The sequence below is a fragment of the Lissotriton vulgaris genome, chromosome 1_2 (genome assembly GCF_964263255.1).
Source record: "Lissotriton vulgaris chromosome 1_2, aLisVul1.2, whole genome shotgun sequence".
In the NCBI taxonomy this organism is placed as follows: Eukaryota; Metazoa; Chordata; class Amphibia; order Caudata; family Salamandridae; genus Lissotriton; species Lissotriton vulgaris.
Genome location: NC_141686.1, coordinates 323,614,146 through 323,640,249, shown reverse-complemented (window position 1 = coordinate 323,640,249; position 26,104 = coordinate 323,614,146). Strand labels below are relative to the sequence as shown.

General features: G+C 51.4%; 1 protein-coding gene across 12 annotated transcripts in view; it reads right to left on the bottom strand.

The window, feature by feature from the left end:
- CTNND1 (catenin delta 1) overlaps positions 1-19,528 on the bottom strand; it is a 246,753-nt gene extending 227,225 nt beyond the window's left edge. For 7 of the 12 annotated variants that reach the window (XM_086953384.1, XM_086953388.1, XM_086953391.1 and 4 more), the window contains exon 1: positions 19,153-19,469. The gene's annotated coding sequence lies outside the window, so the exon portion shown is untranslated. Of the gene's footprint in view, positions 1-19,152 lie in introns of all 12 variants that reach the window. The other 5 variants (XM_086953393.1, XM_086953387.1, XM_086953394.1 and 2 more) reach the window with 5 other exon arrangements.
- Positions 19,529-26,104: the final 6,576 nt, after the last annotated feature.

Below are 26,104 nucleotides of genomic sequence, written 5' to 3'. Positions count from 1 at the left end.
TTTCCGAGAGCGTATTATCAATATACAGCAAAAGTACTGCATGCAAGAACGGGGGGAGCGAGGACTCGCAGAGGTCCACTCAGGAGGACCCGCCTACCCGATGGAAGACCAGTCTACTCCCAACCACAAGGATCCACCTACCCGATGTTACATGGAAGAGCAGTGTCTTGGAGCAGTCTACTCTCAACAACGAGGATCCGCCTACCCGATGTTACATGGAAGAGCAGTGTCTTGGAGCAGTCTACTCCCAACCACAAGGATCCACCTACCCGATGTTACATGGAAGAGCAGTGTCTTGGAGCAGTCTACTCCCAACCACAAGGATCCACCTACCCGATGTTACATGGAAGAGCAGTGTCTTGGAGCAGTCTACTCCCTACCACGAGGATACACCTACCCGATGTTACATGGAAGAGCAGTGTCTTGGAGCAGTCTACTCCCAACCACAAGGATACACCTACCCGATGTTACATGGAAGAGCAGTGTCTTGGAGCAGTCTACTCCCAACCACAAGGATCCACCTACCCGATGTTACATGGAAGAGCAGTGTCTTGGAGCAGTCTACTACCAACCACGAGGATACACTGCCCAGATGTTATATGGAAGACCAGTCTACTCCCAACCACAAGGATCCACCTACCCGATGTTACATGGAAGAGCAGTGTCTTGGAGCAGTCTACTCCCAACCACAAGGATCCACCTACCCGATGTTACATGGAAGAGCAGTGTCTTGGAGCAGTCTACTACCAACCACAAGGATCCACCTACCCGATGTTACATGGAAGAGCAGTGTCTTGGAGCAGGCTACTCCCAACCACAAGGATCCACCTACCCGATGTTACATGGAAGAGCAGTGTCTTGGAGCAGTCTACTCCCAACCACAAGGATCCACCTACCCGATGTTACATGGAAGAGCAGTGTCTTGGAGCAGTCTACTCCCTACCACGAGGATACACCTACCCGATGTTACATGGAAGAGCAGTGTCTTGGAGCAGTCTACTCCCAACCACAAGGATACACCTACCCGATGTTACATGGAAGAGCAGTGTCTTGGAGCAGTCTACTCCCAACCACAAGGATCCACCTACCCGATGTTACATGGAAGAGCAGTGTCTTGGAGCAGTCTACTACCAACCACGAGGATACACTGCCCAGATGTTATATGGAAGACCAGTCTACTCCCAACCACAAGGATCCACCTACCCGATGTTACATGGAAGAGCAGTGTCTTGGAGCAGTCTACTCCCAACCACAAGGATCCACCTACCCGATGTTACATGGAAGAGCAGTGTCTTGGGGCAGTCTACTACCAACCACAAGGATCCACCTACCCGATGTTACATGGAAGAGCAGTGTCTTGGAGCAGGCTACTCCCAACCACAAGGATCCACCTACCCAATGTTACATGGACGAGCAGTGTCTTGGAGCAGTCTACTACCAACCACGAGGATACACTGCCCAGATGTTATATGGAAGACCAGTCTACTCCCAACCACAAGGATCCACCTACCCGATGTTACATGGAAGAGCAGTGTCTTGGAGCAGTCTACTACCAACCACGAGGATACACTGCCCAGATGTTATATGGAAGACCAGTCTACTCCCAACCACAAGGATCCACCTACCCGATGTTACATGGAAGAGCAGTGTCTTGGAGCAGTCTACTCCCAACCACAAGGATCCACCTACCCGATGTTACATGGAAGAGCAGTGTCTTGGAGCAGTCTACTCCCAACCACAAAGATCCACCTACCAGATGTTACATGGAAGAGCAGTGTCTTGGAGCAGTCTACTCTCAACAACGAGGATCCGCCTACCCGATGTTACATGGAAGAGCAGTGTCTTGAAGCAGTCTACTCCCAACCACAAGGATCCGCCTACCCGATGTTACATGGAAGAGCAGTGTCTTGGAGCAGTCTACTCCCAACCACAAGGATCCACCTACCCGATGTTACATGGAAGAGCAGTGTCTTGGAGCAGTCTACTCCCAACCACAAGGATCCACCTACCCGATGTTACATGGAAGAGCAGTGTCTTGGAGCGGTCTACTCCCAACCACAAGGATCCACCTACCCGATGTTACATGGAAGAGCAGTGTCTTGGAGCGGTCTACTCCCAACCACAAGGATCCACCTACCCGATGTTACATGGAAGAGCAGTGTCTTGGAGCAGTCTACTCCCAACCACAAGGACCCGTCTACCCAATGTTACATGGAAGAGCAGCGTCTTGGAGCAGTCCACTCCCAACCACGAGGATCCACCTACCCGATGTTACATGGAAGAGCAGTGTCTTGGAGCAGTCTACTCCCAACCACAAGGATACACCTACCCGATGTTACATGGAAGAGCAGACTACTCCCAACAACAAGGATCCACCTACCAGATGTTACATGGAAGAGCAGTCTACTCCCAACCACGAGGATACACCTACCCGATGTTACATGGAAGAGCCGTCTACTCCCAACCACAAGGATCCACCTACCCGATGTTACATAGAAGAGCAGTGTCTTGGAGCAGTCTACTCCCTACCACGAGGATACACCTACCCGATGTTACATGGAAGAGCAGTGTCTTGGAGCAGTCTACTCCCAACCACAAGGATACACCTACCCGATGTTACATGGAAGAGCAGTGTCTTGGAGCAGTCTACTCCCAACCACAAGGATACACCTACCCGATGTTACATGGAAGAGCAGTGTCTTGGAGCAGTCTACTCCCAACCACGAGGATACACCTACCCGATGTTACATGGAAGAGCAGTGTCTTGGAGCAGGCTACTCCCAACCACAAGGATCCACCTACCCAATGTTACATGGAAGAGCAGTGTCTTGGAGCAGTCTACTCCCAACCACGAGGATCCGCCAACGTAATGTTACATGGAAGAGCAGTGTCTTGGAGCAGTCTACTCCCAACCACGAGGATACACCTACCCGATGTTACATGGAAGAGCAGTGTCTTGGAGCAGTCTACTCCCAACCACGAGGATCAGCCTACCCAATGTTACATGGAAGAGCAGTGTCTTGGAGCAATCTACTCCCAACCACAAGGATCCACCTACCAGATGTTACATGGAAGAGCAGTCTACTCCCAACCACGAGGATACACCCACCCGATGTTACATGGAAGAGCCGTCTACTCCTAACCACAAGGATCCACCTACCCGATGTTACATGGAAGAGCAGTGTCTTGGAGCAGTCTCCTCACAAGGTTCCACCTACCCGATGTTACATGGAAGAGCAGTGTCTTGGAGCAGTCTAATCCCAACCACGAGGATCCACCTACCCGATGTTACATGGAAGAGCCGCCTACTCCCAACCACAAGGATCCACCTACCCGATGTTACATGGAAGAGCAGTGTCTTGGAGCAGTGTACTCCCAACCACAAGGATCCACCTACCCGATGTTACATGGAAGAGCAGTGTCTTGGAGCAATCTACTCCCAACCACAAGGATCCACCTACCCGATGTTACATGGAAGAGCAGTGTCTTGGAGCAGTCTACTCCCAACCACGAGGATCCACCTACCCAATGGAAGAGCAGTCTACTACCAACCATGAGGATACACTGCCCAGATGTTACATGGGAGAGCAGTCTACTCCCAACCACAAGGATCCACCTACCCCATGTTACATGGAAGAGCAGTGTCTTGGAGCAATCTACTCCCAACCACAAGGATACACCTACCCGATGTTACATGGAAGAGCAGTGTCTTGGAGCAATCTACTCCCAACCACAAGGATCCACCTACCCGATGTTACATGGAAGAGCAGTGTCTTGGAGCAGTCTACTCCCAACCACAAGGATCCACCTACCCGATGTTACATGGAAGAGCAGTGTCTTGGAGCAGTCTACTCCCAACCACAAGGATCCACCTACCCGATGTTACATGGAAGAGCAGTGTCTTGGAGCAGTCTACTCCCAACCACGAGGATCCACCTACCCAATGGAAGAGCAGTCTACTCCCAACCACGAGGATCCATCTACCCAATGTTACATGGAAGAGCGGCCTATTCCCAACCGCGAGGACCCGCCTACCCGATGTTACATGGAAGAGCAGTGTCTTGGAGCAGTCTACTCCCAACCACAAGGATCCACCTACCCGATGTTACATGGGAGAGCCGTCTACTCCCAACCGCGAGGACCCTCCTACCGAATGTAACATGGGAAGCGTGAAAGGCTCTCAGAAGAGGTTCAAACTAGCTGTGCAGACGATGACTTACAAACCTACCTGGCTTTTTTTAATTACCAGCGACTATTTACAAACAAAAAACTAAAATACGATTGTACTTAACGCTGACCTGCACAAACTGCCCGCCCTCCACAGCGAAGCGCCTACGGCGCCCCATATTAGCTTGGACCCTTCCGTCTGGGTCTTGTTTCTGGAGTGAAACCATAGCAAATTAAAGAACACAAACATTGTCAAAACCAATAGGCCTGAGTTTATGGTGCCAACACTTGCAGCGTAAGCACGTTGGAGTGACACCGGATGGCGAGGGTTAAAGCTGTAAAGTAGTCCCCCATGCGGTTCAATGCAAGGATACAATCTAACAACCAATAGCGTTCGATAGGAGAAATGCTCCCCTGGACTGAAGACATGATTGACAGAGCCTCTATCCAATGGCGGGGACAAGCTGGTCGAGGAGAGCCAATGATTGAGAGGGACAGAGCCAGAGCCCACACTGTGGACTGTGTGAACTGCTGGGTATGAGAGGCCAGACCTAGGAAAGCAGACAGAGCGGGTGATTGAAAGACGAGGCCGGATACAAGAGATGCCCGCGCCCACTGTTGATCCTCCCTGCTACATCTTCGGATGGGGAGGGGCCGGCAGCAGACAACGACCAACGACGCCCCCCGCAGAGCCTGCTGTGATTCCACACCCCGACCCGCCCCCAGGCACTCCTCAACCCAAGTGTGGAATGAGAGTGCGTGGGACACCATCCCTGCCCCGCCCCAGGCACACTTTACACAACACGTTCGGCTTTTTGAAATCTAGTTGCAACTCTGAGGCCAAACTAACTGTTGAAATCCCAGGGATACGGAGAGGGCACAAGGGTCCCAGAGGGCTCACGCCCACCCGGACATCACTAGTAGGGGTGTACAACATATTACTAGCACATACGGGGGGAGTACAGAACAAGAAAGAAAGAATGGAGTGTAAACGGCTTCACTGAGGATGTAAAAGGCTGGGGGGGGGGGGGGGGGGGGGGGATGGGGTCACACTGAAGACCCCGAACACAGGCCCTTCTAGGTTTGTGTTCTACATGGACCATCTACTCAGGAGCCCCATTACACCAGTACCGCTCAGCCACCGAGGGGCGCCATCTGCGCTTCACTGGGTGGTCCCTCCGTTGCCACCATTTCAAGTGCCCCACTGAGCTCCGTCAACCCTGGGTGGACTCCACACAGCACCGCCTGGGTGGTACAGCACCCCCTACGGATGGGATCTGGACCCCATGCACATCAGGAGGGTACCCCTTAGATACTAGTAACCCTAAAGGAGGAGAGTACTCGCAGTGTGATATTAGGCACAACACTTCCACCACCAGGTCATTCACACCGCACACACCATGATCTAAAGAGCAGCCAGGAACCAGATACATATCAGAGCGCCTCAGAACCTCACCAAGGGAGCTAAGCACTATATAGAGAACGCCGTCTGCCCACTCAGAAAGCACTGCCTCGCAAGGGGCATGGAAAGCGCCATCAAATACAATAGAACGAAAGCCTGGTTGTATGCACTACCCTCCAGTGCAACATACTGATGCAATGCACGCCTTCTACCACTATATGGTTTACTTGCTCACACTTTAGACTGCAATCAACACCGGGAGCACTCCTTGGTTATATGTATTATTCTTGCCCTCTTTGCGCCAGCATCCCTTATTTAAGCGTTGTCGATGCAGCGGCTGCACCACAGAGGCTTCGGAGCGCTTTATCCAAATTCCAACACAACTTACTTCGGTGATTCTTAACCTGTGATCTGGGGACCCCCTGGGGCCCGCAAAGGCTACTCGGGCCCTAGGACGACTGACTCAGGAAATTAAGTAATATTAACAAGTTAGCAGACCGAGGAAGGCAGGGTCATATGCAAAGAAATGGACCCCAATGTCTAAAAAACACACGACCCCCCCCCTCAGGTGGGTGCAGAAGTAAAACACAGGCCCTCAGAGTGAAGAGGGCCCCGGGCCCCTGGCTGACGAGGGCGGGCCTTGTGTTGGAGACTGCGAGCTGAGGGCAGATTATGAAGAACAAGCCAGCAGAGCAATGGAGGGAGAGGACAGGGCCACAGGCCGCTGCGCCGCATCCAGCGGAAGGGGAATGTAGTTTTGGTACAAGAAGCAGCGAGAGAACAGTTGAAGGGGTCTGTAAACGAGATGCTTCGCAGCGCTACACCAAGGGTGGCAACAGCGAGGGGGCAGGACAGGTGGGGGGGGACAGAAACCACGGGAGGGCTCCGTTTCACAGAAGTCTGGAGGTGAGCAGACGTTCAGATCAGCAAAGCTTTGCACTCGTCACACCGGTCCAATATTACCCCGCCCCCCCCCCCCCCCCCCCCAAAGAAAAGCCACCCACCGCGACCCGTCCCTGTATGGAGATCCGAGCCTCGCGGCGCTAGGGCGGCCCCCCGAGACCACCCCACCCGCCTGAAACCTTTCAAGAAACCGGAGGGCCTTTAATCCCGAACAGACACACGGGCTGAGGGGGGCAGAGGGATGCTGCCGGCCGCGGCCTGGTCTGGTTTAAGCAAACAACCGAAAACGGACAGAGGCAGCTGATCTTTAACACCTGTCGTATCCAGGCGCTCGGCCCTCCTCTGGAAGGGGGGGGGCTCTTTACTAAGGGAGTGTAGATGGAACTCTCTTTCGGGCTTTAAGGTAGCTTGTCCCACAGCTGTCCCGAGTAGAGAGACCAGAGACAGAAAGGCATGCCCATAGAATCAATGTACATGGTATATAGTGCAAAGACAGACAGACAGACAGACAGACACCTTACGCTGATCAAAGGTCCCAGGCTGGAGACGCAGGGCCATGGACAGACTCACCCCGCATGCATCTCCTGCAGGCCACAAGTCCTGAAAAAGAGAAGTGGGGGGCGCCGAGGTCACGACCGGACGTGACGCCACCAAAGGTGGCTTGCACCATCAGAAAGGTGGCTTGCCCCATCACTCATTGCCTTCCCTCGCTCACCCCCGAGATGAGATTGCGTCAGAGAGGCCAGCGCGTGACAGACAGCCGAGACCCTTCATGTGTATTGCATGTTACAGATCAAAGGGGGTGTCACACGCACATTAGCCTCTGGCAGGAGTTGGTTATCGATCCCCCGGTCAAATAAGTGGGGGGGGGGCACCGTCCACCCGCGTGGTACCCCGACTCGAGCCCTGATCCCCTGGGCACAGATGTACAGACACGTCTAGAACCGCCATACTGTATGCATTCCATGCACACCCTGCCAACAACATACGTCTGTCTGCTGTGCACACGGCCAGATCTGACCACTCTCAGCCTGTATACAAACAGACCCACCGCCCTATGGTCAGGGGTCAGAAACCTGTCCCTGCCCGTCTGAAGGCCCACAGCTGCCACCTTCGACCGACACGTGTCGCCTCACCTCCCCAGGGTCACCCACCAAAATAACCATCCATGGCCCCCAAGGCACACATGGCGTGTCAGCACCCACTGAACCCAGGGCAGAGATGCAAGGGACCCTGAATAAGTGAAGGAACAGGTGTGCGAGGACATGGGGGGCAGCTGCAAATGGGGGGGAAGGGGAGGGGCACAGGCCAGCTATGGAGAAACACAAAATGGAGGGAGGCTGCTGGGCTTTCACAAGCGCCTGCTCTTGGCATATGTAGGCACCAAAACCAAATGGCGCAAGACAAGGTGCCCACTGACTCAACAAGGTTCCTGGCTTTTACAAGCCACTTCCTATCCCTTCGGTCTGGGTTTGACAGCGCTGCTGTCGAACAGACCTCTTGGATTAGGGTGGCTTTGGGTCCGCCTCTTTACCATTGGCCGTCTTCAACCAATCTCTATCAGCCAATAGGTTAAAACGTTCTCAACGTTAAGACTCAGGGTAGCGAATAGCCATCTTTCACTCAATGCTATTGGCTGTTTGAGGGTATCCTTCCGCTTACACAGCGCTCGCAGGCTCCCTAGTATGTGTTCCATTAGAAGGCGTCAACGCTGCAGCACATTAAACCCAGACCTATTGGTTTTGCCAATTCAACTTAAGCAAAGGAACACTGGTGCTCCGCTGGAGTCCCAATGGGACCACAGTGAACTAGAAGCAAGCGCTACACGCGACCCAGGGACTCACTATAAGGCGAACATCCAAAGATTGTGCCCGAGCAAGTCAGTCCTTCAACCTTTAGTTTAAAGTTTATGCAAACCACATGAATAAACAAACAAATGAACACAGGGCCACTCTTTACAGCAGATGCATATTGTATCCATATAAATTGTTGTAGGTAAATAGTTCAAGTGCAGACAGAGCAGTTCTCATCATAGTGCAAATATTTACAGGTTCACATAAGATCACAAATTCTTCCTTCCGTTTATATTTAAATGGTAGCCTCACAGATCAGTCAAGGGTTCCCAATATAAGTTAACCACACTACTACCGAAGATAGGTTGACCACGTTTCGACCCAGTCTTAACTAATGGGCCTCCATCAGGACGCCGCCATCCGTTGCAATGAACTACAAATCTGCACTGGATTCACCACCTAATTCAAGCAACCAGCTCTTCTTCCAGATGATGTGGGTTGTCCCCAGCAAAGGTATGCTTCTCATGATCTTTAAAACGACTGCTTGTGGTCTCTATGAAGGTTTTCGGCTTGCACTCCTGCCTCGCCGTGTTTTCTGCAAGGATTCCTTCAGATTGCCTGGTCACATCCACTTTGTTGATCTCCAGCTCATCACACTGAAGATTGAACGTGTCCAGGCCTGATTCAGCGGCATCTGCAGGTGGAAGTCCATGCCACTGGCCCCCTCCATCTCACCTCACCCTGGCTGAGCACTCGGTATCCACCTTTCACTTAATGCGGTTGGCCGTTTGGAGGTATCCTTCCGCTTCCAGTGAACGGCACAAGGGATTATTTCCAAGTATAGCTGTCTGCTCCGGCTGGCTCCGCACCATGTGACAGATTCTAGTGTGTCAACGCCAAGTCTTAGTACATTAAACTCAGAACTCTTGACTTTGCCAATTCTACCCAAGCATGGGGGTCTGCATCCCCCTTTATTTGGATTATAGCCACAGACTACCTCCAGTGTCGCCCACGGCTCGGGGCATGGCCACCAAGAGGAAACAACCACACCTTCCCAAAAGAACTTTGAAAGGGACAGGTCTCATCTTGTACAGAAACACAGGCAGAGGTCAAAGTGGGTTCAGGCACTGGCAGAGGAAAGCAGAATGAAGCACATGTAACCAGCGGCGGCTACCATTACAAAGGGTGGTAGGGACGTGGACATGTTAATAAATAAAAATTAAAAAACGTACCAGACGCCGCCGGCCGCCTCCCGCGTTGCTCCTGCTGGCCTCTTCCTGGGTCCCAGCAGCCCCTGGGGCAGACTCCTAGCCAAACCCTGCGCTGCAGAGCAGCACCGGCAGGAAAGACGCCCTCTCGGGTCATGGATTCTGTGGGGTTTCTCCAGCCCAGCAGAGATACCAGAGTGCGCATGTGTGTTTTGGTCGGCCTGAGATGACGGCCAAATACATATGAGCTCTTGAGTGCACAAGCACTCCTGCTCCCCCTCCAATGCCCGCCCCCCCCAAGCTGGCTCAGAGCCGGCAAATGAAGAATAGAACCATGCTAAAGCATTAGTTTTATTTTCCGTTTGCTGGCTCTGCGCCAGGCAGTGGGGCGACGCTCCTCCGCCATTGTAGAGGAGCTGCCACTGCATTTAACCAAGCCCTTAAGGAGGCCTCCATTTTGGGCTCAATCTTATGGCAAAAAAAAAACGAACCCCCTGCCCCTCACAGGCTGGAGGTAAAACTGGCACCAAAGTCCCGTTTGAGACACGGGACAAAGCCACAGGGGGGGGGTTTGTGCTGCACTACAGACGTTCCCGGCCTTAGATTCAGCCTCATTCCTAATGGACAACCAGTCGACCGCCATTTACTTCTAAATTCCCGCCGTCGAGCGCTTCGGTCCGATGAGGACGGCGCATTAGAACTGCTGCCTTCGGAGTCCGGTACATAAAAGTGAGCAACCCAATATACCCTTGAGGGTTTGGGCAATAGATATGTTATGGTAATTGAACCTTCAAGGGTTTTAATTGTCTTAATGTTTCAAATATTATTTTAAATATCTACAATTGTACGACCTGATATATTTGATGCCGTTAATGCACAACAACTGTGACAAATGTCTTTTTAAGTTAATTTCTGTTTGTCACTGAACAGTGATCTTTTTGAGACAAAAGAGAGCAAAAGAAAAGGTGTATATGAAAGAGTATTCGGATTTAATATTTGTTACAAGGGTACATGATAGATATACAACGTTGTAAGAGAACATACAAATGAATTGATCTACAAAAATTCTCTATACAACAATTGCAGAAGCTTTTCTACCTATTTACAATCTAATTTATTTTCCGGTAGAAAAAGCAATCGTCGACGTTTCAGCCTCTATTCTTGCGTTTCCGAGACCATCCTCAGGACATAAAAAAATCATATCTTGGGAGACCTTCAATCACGAAAATTCTGAATATAGTGGTAATGTGCGACACAGCATAAATCAAAATGATTGTATCTCTTAGTAGAATAACCTATTTACAATCTAATTTATTATCCGGTAGAAAAAGCAATCGTCGATGTTTCGGTCTCTATTCTATCATGTACCCTTGTAACAAATAATAAATCCGAATACTCTTTCATATACACCCTTTCTTTTGCTCTCTTTTGTCTCAAAAAGATCACTGTTCAGTGACAAACAGAAATTAACTTAAAAAGACATTTGTCACAGTTGTTGTGCATTAACGCCTTCGGAGACCGGGACCCGCCAGAATTGGTTCATCAGCTGAACGTCTAGGGCTAAGGGAATTCACGTCTTCGATAAAGTTCTGCCTGGTTTTATATAAAATTGCCACATTATTTCCCAGCCTACTCCTAGACACACACACACAAAGGTTTGCCGGGATGCCATGCGTCAACATAAGACATCCCCACGGTCTGACGGAGAGTGAGCCTACGCCCGGTGGTAAAGTAGGCACATACTACTTGCTCAGGCTCTGTGAACAACAGATTAAAGGGAATTGGGACCCTGGCCCAACAAACATGTTTCGGCCTAGCAGCTCAACTTATCTGGAGGAATCAGACATTCAAGGAGTGCTGACAATCTACTCCTGAAAGCCTCACGCTTCAGAAAGAAAAAAACCTCCTCCGACAGAGCATTCTCCGGAGCAGCACCAAGAATATGGAACGCTCTTCCTCCCAACATCAGAAAAATCTCCTCTGTTCCGCTGTTAAAAAAAGGAAGCAAAATCATTCCTTATGTGCAAATTCCTCCCATAAACTATCACATGGACCATTCCAGGTCTACACCCTAAACGTGCTCCGTCTATCGCTCGAAAGATAACTTCGCTGCTCTTGACCGGTTGCTCAGAAATACTCACACCTGTGACCCTCCGAACTTTGTAAAATATGTTGATCTTATGTATGCTTATACATAATGCTTATGTATACTTTTTGCAAATTCATTTATTTGTATTGTGTCCTCATTGCAAAGCACTCCAATACCCTTCCCTGGGTCTGGTCCGCGCTAGAGAAAACTCTAAAAATAAAAATAAGAAAAATAAATAAAACCGAGTCCATGGCATTCATCAAGACAGACATCGGATCTTCCACCACCTTGTTGGTGTGAAAAAGGTTTTGTTTGGAGGCCAGCTCACCCTGGAGGCCCAACGGCCTCTAGTTCTCCACTGTAGATCCTTTGCATGGTTCCAGTGACTTGCAGTATACAGAAGCAGCAGTCTCAACTCAACGAGGTGGCAGTATTGAGTGGCCGGTGCATAGCAGCAGAGCTGGTGACCATTGTGGGTAGCTGGGGGCCACCTTGGGTAGAAGCGACTCGAAGGAGTCACTGGTTGGTTCGCGCAGCTCCTAGAGAGACTTACCTTAGGAGGAGCCGACAACACTGCTTTGCGAAACACACCATGGAGACAACCCCACAGGGGCATGTGGGCGTCCTTGGACAAGCTACTAGACCCATACGAACCGCCATGAACAGTACCAACAAAACGTAAACAATTGGCTCAAAGCCACACACCCACTAGATCAAGACACGAACGAGAAGATAGTAATCTTCTGTATGCTATCCCCTTTTCTCTCCATCTTAATTTCCTATTCTTTCCCCCTTTCACACACCCCTTTTCCTCTCACGGGGACAGTGGATAGGGGGACAGCCAAGCATATATTTTGTGTAAACTGTACTACCAGTAACATAGCCAGTCTGGGCTGCTACCCTATATCGACAAACCGCTGACGATTATATGTTGTAAGAAGAAAAAAAGAAAAAAGATTTTTTTTTTTTTAAACAAATATTTTTTTAAATAAATTAACTCAGATGTACAAATGCCAGGAACGTGGACCAAAAGACTACCATGGTGAGTACTTCTACTAGGAGGAGAAAGTCCGACAGGTAGCGGTTTAGGAGATGGTAAAGGTGGGATGAGGCCACATGCTTCAGGCATGACTGCTTCCAGTATGCAATGGTGGGGCACACACACAATACACCTCTTTGTAGGACTGCGTCAGGCTGAGTGGCGCGTGTCTTCACAAGACACTTCACAGCAATCCCTTCCCTGCTCAGCAGTTCCTGGAGGTGTCCGCTTCAAAACAAGGGTTTTGAGAATTGGTAAGCAAAGGGAAAAGCCAACAAAGTCAAAAGCTTAGCAATGCTCAAAAAAGCAAAAACATTCTTTCTCAATGAAAATTAGAGCATTATCTCTGGGAACACGATATGAATCTCAGTTAGACATCTTATGTACACCATATAAACCCCAGACCAATATCTCCACATACACCATATGAATCTCAGATCGATACCCAAGTATGATATCTCTACGTATGCCGTCCGAATCTCGGACCGATATCTCTGCGTAGACCATAGGAATCTCAGACCGATATCTCTGCGTAGACCATCTGAATCTCAGACCAATATCTCTGCGTAGACCATCTGAATCTCAGACCAATATCTCTGCGTAGACCATCTGAATCTCAGACCAATATCTCTGCGTAGACCATCTGAATCTCAGACCGATATCTCTGCGTAGACCATATGAAACTCAGATTGAAATCTCCATGTGATATCTCTGCGGAGATCATAGAAATCTCGGACCGATACCTCTGCGTAGACCATGTCTTGGATGTACAAGACGTCAGCCCATGATGCACATCATCAGAGACCCTGGCTCTGCAGCTGGGATTAGAGGCAGCTATGGTCGGTCAGTAGCCTCGTCTACACGCTTCCATGGTTTCAATCCTTCCAGATACAGCATCTCTTAAGAGCAGTCCAAACCGTTCCATCCATCCTCTCATTTCCAAGGGGTACCGGGCACTTGGAGCAGAAATATAAATGGATTCAAAACTGGGAAGTCAGAGATTGCTCGGTCCCGATGGGACCTTCTACTGCTTATCTGAAGAATCAGATACAACGATGCCAAAGTTCTCTTCGAAGCTCCTGTGAATGCAACACGGAGTTAGTTACGTAGTAGACATTCGCATCTCGCCATATGCGAACTCTGCACTGTCCAAGAAGCGCTTTCCCCAACAGCCCCTTCGCATCCCTCACCGCTGCAGCCCATTCAATTTACTTGGAATATGAATTTTCACCAAGCTGTGCCCAAGGATCTTCCTCCAGGAGATGCCAGGAAGGATTTGACAAATTCCAAAAGAAATCAGATTCTAAGTTCTGTGGTCAGAAACCACCAGACTACAATTACTCAATCATTGGACTTATCGAGTAAGAGCTACTCCGCGAGTGTCCCGGTGCTAGCTTGAAGCAAAAGGAGGGAGGGGCCAAATTAAAAACGGATATGAACAGAATGCAAGTAAATGGAAAACGCAGACAAAACAGTCCGGAAGGAAGACGGACAACAACCATCTCGGAAATGAAGAATGAAGCCAAACCTGGTTTGGCGCATTACTGCTTCCACGAAGAAGAAAAGTACTGCATGCTTAGGATTGCTGAGCCTGGGAAGTCCATGCCCAGATCTTCCACTGAGAACCACACAACCGCTCAAACTGATGAAAGATCCACTGGTGGGGTGATCAAGGAGAACCTCACCGGTGACGGAGCTCCTACCAGATGGCGGGATATCAGCAGGATCCAGTCTCTGGGGAAGACATGTGCTCCTCGTGGCCCATCGGCAGCTCCTCGTGGCCCGCCGGCAGCTCCCCGTGGCCCGCCGGCAGCTCCCCGTGGCCCATCGGCAGCTCCTCACGGTGCTGTGGCCACAAGCAGATGCAAGACAGTTGACCTGGTCACACAGGGAACATAGAACCCAGCACATGGCAGCCTGGGCTTAGGTAGAGCAGGGGTCTCCAACCATTTCTGTACTGAGAGCTACTTATGTTCAATGAAACGCATTGGACGGACACTAATATTAGTGTTGAATCATTTTTTTTTAAATGTATAATAATTTAACCAAGCAAAAGTTTTCTAATTTAATGTCCTGGGCTGCAGACAGGTAGCTGGAGAGCTACAGTAGCTCATGAGCTACGGGTTGGAGACCCCCGAGGTAGAGGCTCCCTGCAGACTTCTTGCTACGAAACCGCTCGTGGGGAGATGGAGAGAAAGACCAAGTACCTTCACACCTGGTAGATCACAGAACCCCTCCTGGGCCACGCCACTCATAGAAACGAACAACCAATCTAGCTCACCCACCCCTCCATCAGTCTTCTGGGAAACCTGCACAGGTTACTTCCAACAATAACCAGCATCTTGGGCTAACCACTGGGCTACGGAAACACCCTCTACCCCGGAACCACAGCCAAACTACAGAAAAGACTCCAACGCATCCAGAACGCCTCCGCCCGACTCATCCTGGGCATCCTCCGACACAGCCACATCTCCGGACACCTGAGAGACCTGCACTGGCTCCCGGTCAACAAGAGGATCACGTTCCGACTCCTCACCCACAAGGCCCTCCACGACCTGGGCCCCAGGTACCTCAACAACCGCCTGACCTTCTACACTCCCACCCGCCAGCTACAATCAGCCAGCCACGCCCTCCCCGCCTTGCCACGCATCCGAAGAGCCACCATGGGAGGAAGATCCTTCTCCTACCTGGCGGCCAAGACCTGGAACTCCCTCCCCATCCACCTCCGTCAGACCCAAGACCACCTCTCCTTCAGGAAGCAACTGAAGACCTGGCTTTTCGAGCAGTGACGTACCCCTCTCCCCCAGCACCTTGAGACCCTTCGGGTGAGTAGCGCGCTATACAAATTTCCTGATTGATTGATTGTCGCAGAGTGTTATGGAGTGGCGTGGAGTTGGGTGGCGTGGAGTAGAGTGTTGTGGAGGCGGAGTGGAAAGGAATAGAGTGGCATAGTGGCATGGAGTGGTGCACAGCAGAGTGGCACAGTGTGGTGCACAGCAGAGTAGAGTGACCGTGTCATAGCACAGAGGGGGAAGAGTGGAGTAGTGTCTAGAATAGAGTAAAGTGGCATCAAGTGACGTAGAACATCGTACAGTGGAGTAGTGTCGTAAAGTGGAGCAGAGTGTCAGAGGAGTCACTAGATTGAAGAGGCGTAAAGCACAGTGGCGCAGAATAGATTGGCGTAGAGTGCATTGGCTTTGGGTAAAGTGGCGTTGAGTTCATTGGCGCAGAGTGATTGTAGCATCTTATAGTGTATGGTGAAGAGTGGAGTAGAGTGCAGTGACGCATTGTAGATCATTCCAGAGTGGAGCGGGGAGGGTACAGATGTGTAGAGTGGCGTAGAATGTAGTGGCAAAGTGCATTGGGGTACAGTGATGCCGAGTGGCGCAGAGCGCCGTCATGAAGAGTGGTTCACATTACAGTGATGAAGAGGGCGGTGGTGCATAGCAGAGGCATAGAGTGCAGTTGTGCACAGTGGAGAGACAGAGTGCAGTGGTGGACAGTAGAGGCTTAGAGTGCAGTGGTGCACAGCAGCGAGGCATAGAGTGCAGTGGTGCACAGTGGAGAGACAGACAGTGCAGTGGTGCACAGTAGAGAGGCAGAGAGTGCAGTGGTACACAGCAGCGAGGCATAGAGTGCAGTGGTGCACAGTGGAGAGAGAGAGTGCAGTGGTGCACAGCCGCGAGGCATAGAGTGCAGTGGTGCACAGTAGAGAGGCAGAGAGTGCAGTGGTGCACAGCAGAGAGGCATAGAGTGCAGTGGTGCACAGTGGAGAGAGAGAGAGAGTGCAGTGGTGCACAGCCGCGAGGCATAGAGTGCAGTGGTGCACAGCCGCGAGGCATAGAGTGCAGTGGTGCACAGTAGAGAGGCAGAGAGTGCAGTGGTGCACAGCAGAGAGGCATAGAGTGCAGTGGTGCACAGTGGAGAGAGAGAGAGAGTGCAGTGGTGCACAGCCGCGAGGCATAGAGTGCAGTGGTGCACAGTAGAGAGGCAGAGAGTGCAGTGGTGCACAGTAGAGAGGCAGAGAGTGCAGTGGTGCACAGTAGAGAGGCAGAGAGTGCAGTGGTGCACAGTAGAGAGGCAGAGAGTGCAGTGGTGCACAGTAGAGAGGCAGAGAGTGCAGTGGTGCACAGTAGAGAGGCAGAGAGTGCAGTGGTGCACAGTAGATTAGAGTGATGTAGAGTGGGGAATGGTGGATTGGTGTAGAGTACAGCGGTGAATGTCAGAATCCAATGGTGCAGAGTGAAGTGACTTGGAGTGCAACGATGTAGATTAGAGGGTCGTAGAGTGCAGAGAAGATTAGAGTACTGTGAGGAGTGAAGTGGAGTGGAGTGAAGTGGAGTGGAGCAGCGTGGAGTGCAGTGACACAGAGTGGAGTGCAGTGACGCAGAGTGGGGTGGAGCAGTGTGGGGTGATGCGGAGTGGAGTGGTGCAGTGTGGGGTATGCGTGGTGGGGTAGTGAGTGCACTGCTATGACAGACAGCACGTCTTCAATTGAACTGCCCGCTATCTTTGCACCCCCAGACAGCTTTACTGATAAAAGTACACAGCGCACAAACGACAATGCATGGAAATGTCATCACATAGGATGTTGATTTATTTTGGTCCTATTCAAATATGTGTTTCCACCGCACTTCAGAATTACCCAAATATGTGCTTTGTGTGTGCTTTTCATATCCGTTATGTTATATGAGACTTATAACGCGCTCAATTCCTCACGAGTACCTGGCGCGACTCACATGCACAGTTCATTTACATTATGTGCCAGAGAACAAGACCCCTCACAGCAGCAGCAAGACCGTCACACAAACCCTCTCACTGTGAAGTCAAAGAAAGAAAGGTAAAGCTCCCCCTGACGTCATCAGCCGATGGTGAAATGAAGGATGCAATGCAACGGCGTCCACTGACCAGTGTCAAAGGACCCCCGCTGCCCCCACAGCGCCTAGAGGGGGCCTCAGGCCGCAGCCACCGTCGCAGCCTTGATGACGTCACCACCTCCCCCTAAACACACAGGCCGGCGGGGGGGGCTGGAACGCGCAGACAGGACTGTAAGGGGGGGGGGCATAGTTTGCAACACCACTCGCCGCAGTGACCCCGCCCCTCGCCCCCTGGCAGGAGCCTCGAAGCCCCCCAGTATCCCTTAGTCTCCCCATCACTTCCAGGTTTGCATGGAGACGGGGGCAGACACCTGAGACTTCCGGTGCCCCCCCCCCCTCCCCTCCGCAGGCCGGGTGTCTCCCACGTACATCTCACCCCATTACTCACAGTCTGACCTGCACGCCCCCCCCCCCCCATGGAAGCTGCCCCCTCCACCCTGCAGTGGCATCGACCCCCCCCCCTAACACACCCTGTAGGGTCGCCGCCACCCCCAGGGTTCCTCTCAGCCTCAAAACACAATATACGACCCTTGAGGTTCAAAGGGACAGGGGGGGGGGCGCAGCTTCCATTCACCGCTTCAATCAGCGACTTGTTCTTGTGCTTAAAGTCCCAGGGTTTATTACAAAGGAGCAGAGCGCAGCGCTACAGGGTCCGCCCTGAAGCGCCTCCCTGCGGCCTCAGGGCGCTGTGCGGCCCTTGGGGGTCAACACAGGAGACATCTCAGCTCGGGGGGGGGGGGGGTTAATGAGGCATCAACAGCCCCAGACACCAACATTGTACCCCAAACAATCAACGGCCATTGCCCCCCCCCCCCCTCCCCCCTGCCCGGGTCACATCCATCCCTGGTGCAATTAAAGGAGCGCTGCTTTAATTGTAAGACTAGGTGGACTTAAGGGGGGGGGGGGGCACCCTGGAATAACGCGCAGACCCGAAGCTGCTGAAGGGGAACAGCTGGCAGGGGGGGGGGGTATATCCTATAGCTCGTGCCCCTCTTGATCTACTTGGTTTGTATATTTCGCATGTTTTCATCATCTTTCATCTCCTTGTATGTCAGGTTTGCGTTAGATTCTCTTCTCATGTAAAGCGCTCAGATACCTCTGGGTCTAGCCAGCGCTATATAAAACGTTTAAAATATATATATATATATATATATATATATATATATATATATATATATATATATATATATATATATATATATAGGCTTGGAGGAGAGGAGACCCCCAGCACCTGGGGGGGGGGGGGGTGGGGTCACATACACAGCTATACAACGGGTGTGTGTGGGTGGACGGGGTGGTATTGCGAAAGCCTCCGGTCCCACCCCGCCCAGGGAGCCGCCGCCGCCGCGGTTCACACCCCGCCCTCACCTGGGAGGGGGGGGGGGGGGGGGGGGGGAAAGCTCACACCTGAAAACAGGCCACAAACTCCTGGAAGCAACGACAACTTCTGAACTGACAAACACACAAAGTACAAAAAGACACCACCCGCCCGTGCGGGGAAAAGAACCGCAAAACTTCCCATAAACACCCAAGGACGCCCCGAAAGTTTCAGACACTTCCAGGGAGCGCGGCCACGCCTCGGGGCGCCCCTCCCGCACAGGTACAACCTTTAAAGTATGAAACGTCCCAAAGGAGAAGGACAGACAGACATGTCGCAAGGTATGGGGGACTCACCTCCTCGGCCGCACCCCGCGCCTCCTCCGGCCCTTCCGGGGGTTTTGTTCCAATCCAAGTCGCGGCAAAAGCCCAGAATGTGCAGAAAAACAGAAAATAAACCCAAACTCTTCCCGGTGCCTTCGGAATCCAGAAAAAAGAAGCAAAAACCCCAACAATCCAGCGGCTGCAGCAGGACAAAAGGCGGAGCAGCTCCAAACACCGGGGGTCCCAGGGGGGGCCGGGGTCAGGGTGGGGGCGCCTCTGGACCCTCAGGGGGGGGGGCGGGCAGCGCCTCTCCTCGAGCTCTAGCTCCTAAAATGGAAGTTGGACCCGAGGTGGGAGAGGAGGAGGGAAGAGGCTGAGATGAGACAGGAAAAAAAAGGCAGGGAGGGGCCGGGCCGGGAGGGGGGGGGGTCACCTCACCCTGGATGATGTCACCGCGGGCAGGCAGCCACTAGGAGGCCGCCATGAACCGGGGCCGGACCAGCCAATCACAGCCCGCCTTGTACACAGCTGGGAGAAGCCAAAGTTTGCCAAACCCAAGCGCTAGGGCGAAAAAAGAAATCATGTTAGACGTGGAAATCTGTGCATCCGGAGGGAGGGGGGAGCGGTGCCCCCCCCCCCCCCCCAGACAGGGAGAGGGGGGGGCGCACAGCCTGCGGGGGCGGGAGTGGTATCATGTGAGGGGGCGGAGGGCGGGGGACACACCTTGCATACCAGGAAGGAGAGGGGGGAGGAGCCCCCCCCGGCTCCAGGGCTCCGCTCTCACTCGCCTTTGTCCTCCTTAATGTTCCCTCATTGTCCACAAGGGCAGGAGAGACAAGGGGGGTGCCTCTGAGGTGTGCAGTAGGTAGCCTGTGGGGTTAGAGCACCTGCTGCACAGGTTGGGGGCAGAAGAGACGAAGGGGAGCGCCTCTGAGGTATGCAGTATGCAGCCTGTAGGGTTACAGCGCCTGTTGCACACTTTGGGGGCAGGAGAGATGTGTGAGTGCTGAGTTCACAGCAGGTAGCCTGTGGGGTTAGAGCGCCAGCTGCACAGTGTGGGGGACAAGAGAGGGTGAGTGCTGAGTTCACAGCAGGTAGCCTGTGGGGTTAGAGTGCCTGCTGCACAGGTTGGGGGCAGAAGAGACGAAGGGGAGCGCCTCTGTGGTATGCAGTAGGTAGCCTGTAGGGTTACAGCGCCTGTTGCACAGGTTGGGGGCAGGAGAGATGTGTGAGTGCTGAGTTCACAGCAGGTAGCCTGTGGGGTTAGAGCGCCTGCTGCACAGGTTGGGGGCAGAAGAGACGAAGGGGAGCGCCTCTGTGGTATGCAGTAGGTAGCCTGTAGGGTTACAGCGCCTGTTGCACAGGTTGGGGGCAGGAGAGATGTGTGAGTGCTGAGTTCACAGCAGGTAGCCTGTAGGGTTAGAGCGCCTGCTGCACAGTATGGGGGACAAGAGAGGGTGAGTGCTGAGTTCACAGCAGGTAGTCTGTGGGGTTAGAGTGCCTGCTGCACAGGTTGGGGGCAGAAGAGACGAAGGGGAGCGCCTCTGAGGTATGCAGTATGCAGCCTGTAGGGTTACAGCGCCTGTTGCACAGGTTGGGGGCAGGAGAGATGTGTGAGTGTTGAGTTCACAGCAGGTAGCCTGTAGGGTTAGAGCGCCTGCTGCACAGGTTGGGGGCGCCGTGGACTGAATGCAACGCTCGGGCGTGTTTTGGGGTACCCCGGCCGTGCCCCTCCTGGGCTGGGCAGTTGTACCTTTGGTCCTGAGCCATGGAGGTGCCCTACGTCTCATTGAGGGGCACTCTTGAACCCCAGGTTCGGGCACAGCACAGCCTGGTGCTGGAGCGCCCCCTGCCGGAGCAGGTGCGAACGGCAGCCAGGCCTGGCAGCTGCCCACGGTGGGCAGGTGGCACGTGCCCTGTGCCCACCTGTCTGGGATGCCAGACGCTGCAGTGCTTATTAAAGCCCCCTGGGGGTGAAGGAGGGGTGTGGGGGAGGGGGAGAGGGGGCTGTTATATTCGGAAACATCTAACCCTCGGAGCCGGACAGTCAGAGGCTCAGAGATGCGACGTGTTTAACATGGCTCCATGTGTGGCGCCTCCGGAGCTCGGGCCAGGAAGTGAGGTGTGTGTATTTTTAATTTTGAAACTCTCTCTGATCCCATTGGCTGCTCTCAACCTTTGCTTGCTGTTAGATTTGAACAAAAAGACAAGACACAAACCTTCATGCTATGATTACCTTTTAATATTAACTTGTTTTTTATTATCCTGAAAGTCATTAGGTTTTTTTTTTTTAAAGAGATAGATTCTCAACTTTGTCAGCGGTAAAAACGGGTGCTTCCTTCAGGGCGCACACACGCCTCTGGTGTGACACCTGTCTCTGGCTCAAACGAAACAAATAACCCTAAAAGTAACATAGAATCAACATTTTGGATTCACTTTTTATTACTTAATTTGTAAAACTAAATGCATCTGGATGCAAACATTTCCAAGACTCGCTGCATGGCTTGTGAGAGAAGGTTTTCAAAAACTAGACCAAAGGTCATGAAGGGGCCACCACTCTCCAGGGCGCCCCTTCCCATATCTGGGGGTGCATTTGAGTATCGGAAGAGTGGGCTCACTTGTACATCTAACCAGTGCTCTAGACAGACAGACAGACAGTGCTCTAGACAGACTGACAGTGCTCTAGACAGACAGGCTGACAGTGCTCTAGACAGACAGACAGACAGTGCTCTAGACAGACAGACAGACAGTGCTCTAGACAGACAGACAGTGCTCCAGACAGACAGACAGTGCTCTAGACAGACTGACAGTGCTCTAGACAGACAGACTGACAGTGCTCTAGACAGACAGCCAGACTGACAGTGCTCTAGACAGACAGACTGACAGTGCTCTAGACAGACAGACAGTGCTCTAGACAGACAGACAGTGCTCTAGACAGACTGACAGACAGTGCTGTAGACAGACTGACAGTGCTCTAGACAGACAGACAGACTGACAGTGCTCTAGTCTGACAGTGCTCTAGACAGACAGACAGTGCTCTAGACAGACAGTGCTCTAGACAGACAGACTGACAGTGCTCTAGACAGACTGACAGTGCTCTAGACCGACTGACTGCTCTAGACAGACAGTGCTCTATACAGACAGACAGTGCTCTAGACAGACAGACAGATAGTGCTCTAGACAGACAGACAGACAGTTTATTTATTTATTGTATTTTATTTTAAAAAGTTTTATATAGCGCTGGCTAGACCCGGAGGTATCAGAGCGCTTTACATGAGCGTCAGATCATAGTTATAGGTTACATCGTTACAAAGGTTACACAGTTCTTAGAGCATGGCAACATAGTTACATGTAAGGTCGAGATAAACAATAAGAACAAATACGAAAGGGGAAAAGAAGGCAAGGTGAAAGATTTAGGGGAGGGGGAAGGAGCTGGGGAAGTAGACAGGTAATGAAGGCAGGAAAGAGGAGGGGAGGGGAGGGTGAGAGACACAGCAAAGGGAGAAGAGGGGAAGGGTGACGGGGACACAAACCGGTAGACGAGTCAAAGCTGTGATCCAAGGGGAAGTGGTATCACTTCCCTATCTCTGTTGCGAGAGGCTCCCTTTACGCAGTGGACTCTCTCAGAGGGGTCTCCGAGACTCCAAGGCCTACACACTGGATCCTACCCCAAAAAGGGGAGAGGGAGTGCTTTGGCAAGGGGTGCCATACCATACCTCAAGTGTGAGAGGCTCCCTTGGCGCAGTGGACTCTCTCAGCGGGTTCGCTGAGACCCCAGAGTATAAATATTGGATCTTTCCCCAACAAGGGGAGAAGGAGTGCTTAGTCAAAGGGCACAAAGGACAGGGGGCTGGGCAGACGAGCAGGTAAGGTGAGGGGTTCAGGGGAGAGGGGATAGGAGCTAGGGAGGTAGACAAAGAGATAGAGAGTACTAAATGGGAACAAATTTAATTAATGAGTTATTATATAGCGCTGGCTTGACCCGATGGAATCAGAGCGCTTTACATGAGGGACAATAATGTTGCAAATTACATCAGTTAAAAGTTACATAAGTATCAAGAAAAGCATTTAAAGAACATAGGGGACAAGGTGAATTGAGCAGGAAGGGTAAGGGGATAGCGTAAAGGGGTAGGAGGAAGACAGGACGTAGAGACGAGGGGAAAATAGTTACAAAAGGTACCAGAAAAAACTTTTAGGAGCATAGAAGAAAAGGAAAATGGGGTGAGGAATGGAAAGGGGGTGAGGGCATAAGGGGTAGTGTATAGATACAGCGGAGAGACAAAGGGAAAGTTTGTCCAAGGTCCGACTGGGAGGTGATGGCCGAGGGAGAATCCTTGGTCCATATCCTCCTCAGCTATCGGGTAGCTCCACCGGGCATCGGTCAAATGGCTAGGTCTCAACAGAAAAACATTAAAGGGGAAGAGGGCGAAAAAAAGGTAGTGTAGAGGGGGAAGGGGGTGGGGTGAAAGGGTAGGAGAGGGAAACGACAGAGAGACGAAGGAAAGTCTGAACAAAATCTGGCTGGGTAAGTGACGGCCGAGGGGGAATCCACAACCCATCTCCTCTTCAGCTAACAGGTAGCTCCACCGGACATCGGTCCAATTGCAGGGTCTCTACGGTCGAGGGAAGGTTCAGAGTACATGTCCAGGAGGGGGAGCAGGATCAAGGTCAGGTGTAAGGTTCAAGGTGGGAATTCCGCCTGCAGTGTAAACGGATTGCACTTAGCCCGTGGAGGGTTGGGCAGTTCTCTAGACAGACAGACAGTGCTCTAGAAAGACAGACAGTGAGTGCTCTAGGTTCAGTCGAGCTTGTAGTGCCGTCTTTAGATCCTCTTTGTCGATAGTTGGTATGCCCATTTTGCCCCTGCTGCAACCCTACAGAATGAAATGCCTCCCTGTTTTGAGATACAGTGCTGCAATTTGGGGGTACCGTAAGTGCAAGTGTATGCAGCAGGGAGAACACAATTCTCTCGAAAACTTTTGGGTCTGGGTACAAAGAGCACATCTTATTTATCCACGAAGGACTGGGCTTGGGTTATGTGGAGGGTTGAGTCAAAATGGCCTCATTAATACTACGGATTTCAGGGTGCAGGCGTGGCCAGAAGATACCGCGGTTAAATAATATTGAAATTGTTGCTCGCTCCCTAGACTCCAGAGACCTTTATGATAGGCCGCAGTTTCTTAAACAAGCATTTGCAGTGCAATAGGTATCGCAATTACGCGAGTTTGAACTATTGCATTGTAAATGACAATGCCTTTTATTTATGTTTTGGTTTTCAAAACATACATAAAAGGCATTGTCATTTATAATAGTAATAGCTTAAAATCTTGGAAATGCAAGACCTATTGCATTGCAAATGCTTGTTTTTACTTGTCAATAACTGATCACTATCAATCTTTCTTTAAAAGTCATGTCCCTGAAGCTTGCCTAATCTACTCTTATCACATCAGTGAACCATCTGCATGGATTCATGTGCACCGTCCTCCTCCCCAACTAAAAATGACACAAAACTCCTATTAATTTAAACTACCACAAGAAAAATGGAGGCAGTGCACAGGAAGGGCTTGAGCGCAGAGCACTGATGCCTGTAAACAAGAACCAGTGACCCTGTATTAACCAGTAACTTTGGGTTCTGGATCAGGTGCTGCTGACATAATGTAACTCCTCGTCCGAAGAAGTAAGAGGTATAAAATGCAACTATAATACAATGTACATCTCCTGTCAATGGAGACAGTATAGCAATATGGATACAGGTCCTAGCATTGGCTGGGTAATGTTAAAGCGGATGTACGTCAGTACAATGCAATCTCTTAGATCGCATTGCGTTGGAGGGCGCGGATTGAGGAATATCATAATTTTATATTCCAACACCAGTCCACGTAACAGTAGGGAAGGTGTTATCCCACAGCGCCATCCAGCGCAAGTCGTAGTAACGACTTGCGTTGTAATGGCAGCGTGGTAAACACTGCATAGTAAACAATGTTTACTGTTAACCTCATCAGAGTGTCGAACGTTCAGCGCCAAGTGCTGAACGTTCGGATAACAAATGCTGGCCCATCGGCCAACGGTCGTGCGCAGCACTGGGGAGGTAGTGCTCGTGACGACCGTTGGCCGACGGCAGCAGTTAAGGGGTTAAGCATCAGTTGTTTACTAACCGATTCTATCTGGTCTGCGACCACCACTCTACGCCCCGGAACACTCATGTTCACCAAAGGCTAGGGCGATCCCATAGCTGCCAAGGTTTCAGATTACTTATATGTGCCATTTATACAAGTTCAGTCTAATTATGAGTGACATTTAACAACTATGAGTGACACTTTCTCACCAGCAAAATCAAGCAATGAAGATGAAGAAGAAATATAATTATCAGAAATGACACCAATTTGAGCGACAATAAAGTTTAGGAGGATCTTAAACTGCTGCAAAGCACCAGAAATGGAAGGGCCCCTCAGTGCCTGCTCTGTCGGGCCATGAGGTATGCAAGACACAGCGAGGCAAGGGTTTAACAGCAGCTAGTGGCTGTCAGCAGCATGCAAAGGAGGGCACTGTCTGTGCAAGTGCAGTGGGTCCGCATAAATGTTTATTTTTATCTAGCGCTTCACTGAGATAAGCAAAGCTGGACGGGCCACCATGGTTCATTCAGCAGCTTAACAATTCACAGTACAATACTCTCCCAAATGTTTGAGGACCACGAGCGGCGAGTCCGTTTGCACTCTACCGCAGCAGCTGCTCAAAATAATTAAGTTTATAACGGACGGCCTCCGTGCACACAACAGGCAGGACACAGCTAAGCAGTACAGTAACATTTTGTCCATTTATAATGTTTGTACCTTATCCTACGATCAGCACAGCTCTCCTACGCTGTGGTCTCCCGCACCAGAAAGACCAGATCGGGGGCCGCTCCTTCTTCTTCCGCGCGGCCAGAGCCTGGAACGACCTTCCGCTCCACCTCAGACAGATAACAATGCTCCCCATCTTCACAAGA